The sequence below is a fragment of the Hypanus sabinus genome, chromosome 2, assembly GCF_030144855.1.
Source record: "Hypanus sabinus isolate sHypSab1 chromosome 2, sHypSab1.hap1, whole genome shotgun sequence".
Taxonomy (NCBI): Eukaryota; Metazoa; Chordata; class Chondrichthyes; order Myliobatiformes; family Dasyatidae; genus Hypanus; species Hypanus sabinus.
In genome coordinates, this window is record NC_082707.1 from 84,250,053 (window position 1) to 84,257,137 (window position 7,085).

Genomic DNA, 7,085 nt, shown 5'->3' on the forward strand with positions numbered 1-7,085 from the left:
TTATATCAGAGTAAAAACGACCTAATTTATCTTTAAACATATAAGCCCTATGCACCACTTTAAATTGAATCAACTTATGTTTAGCACAAATAGATATAATAGGACGATAAAAAAAATTTATTCAAGCCAAATAATTTACAAAACTGAAACCATATTCGTTAGGTATGTTTAATTATTGGATTAACCATTAGTTTATTCAATTTAGAAAGAACCAAGGGAAGGGAATTGAAGTCCCTAAGATGGAAATCAATGAAAATCCTTGTGCAGAATTATATTCGAGGTTGATCCATTGTGAACTGACATTAATATCCACATCTTGTGTCCAAAATGTTAGATAGCGAATATTAATTGCCCAATGATAAAATATTAAATTCAGCAGTGCCAGGTCACTGTTCTTTTTGGATTTCTGCAAGTATTTTTTACTTAACCTAGGATTTTTATTCTGCCATATATAAGATGAAATTTTAGAGTCAATAGTATCTTAAAAGGATTTAGGAATAAAGATTGGTACCACTTGGAAAAGATATAAAAATTCAACCTCACTTCTGAGTGCCCTACTGCTCAGCACTTGTCTGCATTAAATCCTTTATACTATTTTCAGCTCATTTTTTTCCAGCTGTGATAGTCTTCCTCACTATTTACTATACGCCCAATCTTGGTGTCAACTGCAAATTTTCAAATTTGCTGATCCAGTTTATCCAGATAAGTGATATAACAAACAACAATGGACCATATCCTTCAGCACTCCGATAGTCACAGGCCTCCAGTCAGAGAGGCAACCATCTAATACCATTCTCTGGCTTCCACATGAAGCCCATGTCTGATCCAATTTACTACCTCATCTTAAATGCCAAGTGACTGGACCTCCTTGACCAACCTTCCATGTGGGACGTTGTCAAATACCTTGTAGGAGTCCATGTAGACAACATCCATTGCCTTGTCTTCTTTAACTTTCTTGGTAACTTCCTTGAAAAATTCTGTAACATTGGTTAGACGTGACCCACCACGCACAAAGCCATGTTGACTATCCCTAATCAGTCCCTGTCCATCCAAATACTTGTATATCCATCCCTGAGATCATCTTCTAATGATTTACCTTCTACAGCAGGGGTCACCAACCATTTTTTGCACTGCGGACCGCTTTAATATTGACAATATTCTTGCGGACTGGTGGCCGATGGTGGGGGGGGGGGCGTGCGGGTGTTAATCACGACTGGCATTTAGGCAATTAGTCAACTATAAGTCACTTTTAAGTGGCTAATACACTCAATTTCATTTCTAAAAGGGATGATCTAACAATTTTAATATTAAACACATTGCACCTAGTTTTTTCGCATGAATATAGTGATAAGTCAATTATAACTCACTTATAAGTCAATAGCATCATAACATTTTAAGTAATGTTTGGCTATTAAACACACAGTGCATATTTTCCTCGTATGAACATATAAAATCATTGCAACACACCAGTGAGAGGACAAGGTAAGGGCTGGAGGTCCCCATATCGGGGCCACGGTGGTTGCAGGCGGGAGAGAGCAACCGACCAAGCCGACAGGGCGTGTGCCTGCCCTCCTTGTAGGCTGACGAAAGTTTGTCTCGAGGGATGACTTTCAGTAGATCACAGCGAGGTAGCTGCTCTGCTACTTACGAAACCCTGAGCCCGAATCAGGTCGTCTGCGAATATTTTAGCACCGGATTCCTCACGAACATTCAGTGTGCTAAACAGGTTTAGAGGTGGCACCCATCTGTCCACGCTCCAGGCCAGTAGCAACAGCTCTTCTTGCCGGCCGCATGAGGTGGCCAGTTACCCGAAGCCAACCAGTGATCCCTGGCACGAGGGTATCACTGCGTTTAGGCGGCTGATGTCTTCGCATGGGTAATGACCTCTCGTGCATTCCAGTTCAACAGTGGGCATGACAGGGAATGAGGAAAGGTGCAGCTGGCTCATATCACCAAATCATATTGTTTCTTTGCAGCCCGGTGGTTGGGGACCACTGTTCTACAGATGTCAGTCTCATTCACCCATAATTACCTGACTTATTCTTAGAGATTTTCTCATACAGTGAATCAATCTTAGCTATCCTCCTTACCCATGATTAAGTACATTTTAAATATCTCTGCTAGGGCCCCTGCAATTTCTTCACTAGACCACACAGGGGTCCAGGGGAACACCTTGTCAGGACCTGGGATGTATCCACCCAAAGCTGCCTCAAGACAGCAAAACATCTCCTCCTCTGACCCTACTGCTGCTTTTCCTCAATTTCCTAGACTCTGTGTTCCTCTCCTGAGTAAATACAGATGCAGAAAAATCCATTTCGGATTCCCCCCATCTCTTTTAAATCTATGCGTAGATAACCACTCTGATCTCCCAGATGATCTATTATGTCTCTTGCTATCTTTTTGCTCTTAACATATTTATAGAAGCCCTTGGGGTTCTCCTTCACCTTGTCTGCTAGAGAAAACTTCTTTTAGCCCTGATTTCCTTCTAAAGTGTTCTCTTGCATTTCCTATACCCCTTAAGTAGCTCATGTACTCCTTCTTGCCAATATCTATTGGATGCCTTCTTCTTTTTCTTAACCAGGGTTTCAGTATTTCTCAAAAACCAAGCGTCCCTCAACCTGTTATCCTTGCCTTTTATTCCAACAGGGACATTCAAACTTTACCCTCAAAGTTTCACTTTTGGAGGCCTCCTACACACAAAGTACACCCTTGCCAGAAAAAAACCCGTCCCAGTCCACATTTACCAAGTTCTTTCTGAATGCACCAAAATTGAACTCTCTCCAATTTAGAATCTGAGCCCAAGGACCAGACCTATCCTTCTCCACTAATATGGAGCGTAGAACATAGAGCAGTACAGCACAAGAACAATCTTGTGACGAGTGAAATAAATCAGGAATCAAAAGGCCAACTAACCTAATCACTATTGCCTACATAATGTCCATATCCTTCCATTTTCCTCACAATCATGTGCCTATTTACACATCTCTTAGAAGTCCCTAATGTGTCTGTCTCCACCACCACCCCAGACAGCTCATTCCATGTCCCCACCAATCTCCGGGTAAAAAATCTTGCCCCTCACATCTCCTTTAAAATTGCCCCCTTCTCACATTAAATACTTGCCCTCAGGTATTAGACGTTGTCTGTTTTCTCTATCTCTATGCTTCTTATAATCTTATACACCTCCATCAGATCTCCCCTCAGCCTCCACTGCTCTAGGTAAAACAACCCAAGTTTGTCCAGCCTCTTGTATTAGTACATGCCCTCTAAACCTGGCAGCATCTTGGTAAGCCTCTTCTGCACCCTCTCCAAAGCCTCGACATCCTTCCTATAATGGGGTGACAAGAGCTGCATACAATACTCCAGATGCAGCAGAACCAGAGTTTGATAAACCTGCAACATAACCTCCTGACTTTGAACTCAGTGCCTCAACTAATGAAACTAAGCATGCCATAAGCCTTCTAAACCACCCTATCAATCTGAGCAGCCACTTTCAGAAAGTTATGAACTTGGACCCCAAGTTCCCTCTGCTCATCAACACTATTACTGGTCCTGGCCTTAATAGCATACTGTCTAGTTACATTTGACCTACCAAGCTACAACACTTTGCTTTTGGCTGGGTTAAATCTATCTGCTACTTCCTTGTCCATATCTGCAACTGATCTACATCTCATCGTCTTCTTTGCCAGTCATCTATGCTATGCACAACAGCATCAATCTTCGTATCATCTGCAAACTTACTAACCCACCCATCTACATTTTCATCCAGGTCATTTATATACATCACATACGCAGAAGTCCCCGCACAGATCCCATGTAATATGGGTGAAGAAGGCAGAGCAGAGTGATAATCACGCTAAACGGTGACTCCTTTGCTGCATCTTCAGAAACAGCTCTGTTTCCATCTTTAATATCTTTATTTTTCCCTTGCATTTGATGACCCTGACCTGGAGTTACACACTGACTGTGGTTCTTTGTGGAAATGGGACCTGCTCTCGGGGATTCATAACCGGCTGTTGTTGTTCGGCACACCGAGGGCTCAGCCTAAGTATTTGGCTCGGCTTTGGAAGCCTAGGATCTTGGGGCTCTGGAGACAGGTGGATTGAAGTTCGGTCACAACAGGAGACCCGTGTGTTGTCAGGGGAGTCGGAATATTTGTGGTTGTGTGCCCAGAGACTCGTGATCTTTGGGCACGCAACTCAAGAGAAAGCAATGTGGCCAACTTTTAACATCATAAACCAATGAGTTGGTTGTTATGTCTCCCCACTCACTGTGAAAATGGAGACACCTCTTTCTCCCTTATCAGGGAAAGAGAGAGTCTGTGGTATGTCGAATGCCGGGTGAAATGCGAAGTCTTTGGGGTAACTGCAAGTCTGTGTCTTTGCTGTTGCTTTGCTCACGCTTGAGTGCTCGGTGGCGGTGCCCATGCTTTTTTTGCCAGTGGGGGGAGGGGGATTGCTGCTCACTTACGCATGGGAGGGGGAAGCTGAGGGGGTGTTCTTTGGGGTTCTAACATTTAACTGTCATTCATTCTTTGGAGGCACTCCTCTGTTTTCATGGACGGTTGCGAAGGAAAAGTATTTCAGGATGTATATTGTATACATTTCTCTGAAATTTAAAACCTTTGATGTACAACACTGGTAAGCCAGCACAGATAACTGCAGAAATATGTTGTTGCAGCCTATATGTAGTGTGCATCAGTGAAAGCAGATGGACTGGCAGACTAAAGGCAGCAACTAGTGTAACAACCTTCTACTCAGGGAGGGAGGATGGTCAGCATCATGATGGTGTAGCTGTCATTTTGAGGAAAGGCTTTGAGAAGTGCTTGCTGTGGTGGAAACCAGTCAATAGGGGGGCTGAAAGGGTACATAACTGATCCAGTGCTATGCTCCATTAACAATAGTGACAAAGAAGAAAAGGATATCTTCTACGACCACCTGCAATTGGACTTAGAGTTAACACCACACCGTGATGCAATATTCATCATGGGACATCTAAACACCAAACTGGGAAATAACTACGTGGAAAAGCTCAAAAGAGTGATCAGCACACATGTGAAACAGTAGCTTGGACTTCCACGATGCTTAAGTCCTGTTGGACTGTACAGGAAAGGCAAATTGGAATTACCAATTACAAGTCTTGTGGAAGAATACAAATGCACCAAAGCAAGGTTGGTCATTACCCTCACTGAATCTGAAGACACTGTTATTCGAACAGCACCCCCCCCCCCCCCGTGTGGTAACGGGGAGGAAGTGGACCCCATCTGAAGCCTTTCGGAGTGCTAGGTCTGCTCTTCACTTCAGGGATGTGGTTGGCCAAGTCCAACATGGGAGAGCCGGTCTCAGGCTCGTCCCAAAGGCTCCTCAATGGCACAAGGCAACAGCAGTGCAGAAGAGACGGCTCGTGGTGGAGGAGGCAAGGAGACAGGAGGAGGCAAAGCGACACTCCAGGGCCATCTCAATGGCCAAGCAGGGCCAATGGACTAATTGGGAGAGCCTGGAAAAGAGGAAACTCATTTGTTGTGACATCTGGGAGATGGAGGGATCTCGGCTAAGTTTTGTCATCAGAGCCACTTATGACCTCCTACCAACACCTCAAAACCTGAAACAATGGTGGGGAGAAGACCCCATTTGCTCTCTTTGTCAAGCACCTGGATCACTGAGGCACATTTTAACAGGATGCACCATGAGCCTCAGCCAGGGGTGGTATACTTGGCGGCATAACCAAGTTCTCAGACAGCTGGCATCAATCTTGGAACAGAGGCAAACCACTGTAAACACTCTCCCACAAACATCGGCAGGAAACATCCACATTACACGATTTGTACCAGCAGGCCAACCTCCACAGCACCTAGTAACATCAAAGGACAAAAGCATTCTGCATGCTCCTCGGGATTGGAAAATGAGTGTGGACTTGGAGAAAAAGCTTGTGTTTCCCCCAGACATTGCAGCTACAACACTCTGGCCAGACATAGTCCTGTGGTCCACAACAGCCAAGCTGCCATATGTTGTGGAATTGACAGTACCATGGGAAGATGGCGTTGAAGAAGCTTGTGAGAGGAAAAAGACCAAGTACTCTGAACTGGCAACTGAAGCTGCTCAGAATGGCTGGAAGACCAAGATTTTCCCTGTAGAAGTGGGATGCAGGGGAATCGTTGCTATATCTACGACCAGTCTATTGAAGAAGGTGGGGGTGAGGGGTGTCTCCCTCCAACAAGCAATCAAGTCCTTGTCAAATGCAGCAGAAGAAAGCAGCAATTGGATTTGGATTAAAAGGAAAGACAACAACTGGGCTGCAAGATGAAGACAGGAGGGTACAGAACTGAGGGGGGTGTATCTGGGACGCCAGGTAGAACCGTTGAGCCCTCTCGAGATGTCATGGGCTTATCAACGAAACATCAAAGGTGCCCACCTGATGACCCTGATGACCCTGATGATGTAGTTGCCCTCCTCATCACCACTCCAAGCCACTGCCAACATCGAGAGTGCCAACTTTATCATTGGGATTGAAACATCAAGTCCTAGTAGCTCTACACTTGACTAGGGTCTTGGGCATGCATGGATGTGGAACAATGAATAACAATGGTGAAAGACTGGAGGAATTCTGTACCATGAACAATCTGGTCACTGGAGGGTCCCTTTTTCCTCATTGTGAAGTCCACAAACTGACATGGTGGTCACCAAATGGACACAATTGACCATCTGATAACCTATATAGAGACGATCCTTGCAGTATGTAAAGGTGAAGAGAGGAGTGGATACAGGAAGTGATTTCCACCTTGTTGTAGTGATCAAACTCAAGCTGAGAACGCATGTGCAAAGAGGTTTTGATATTCAGAAGCTCAAAGATACCTTCACCATTCAGCCCAAGAACAAATTTCATGCCTTGCAAGGCCTTGACAAGGATGTGGCAGTAAATAAGATTGACACAATGTGGAAATGGATTGTCTCGGTCTTCAAGGAGAGTAAGCTTCAAGTGAGGCTGTTCTATATAAAAAGCTGGAAGGAGGAACAAAGAATGGATACAGCAGGAAACATGGACATCCTTAGAAGAAAGAGAAAATTAAGAAGAAAGTGCTAGATGCAAAG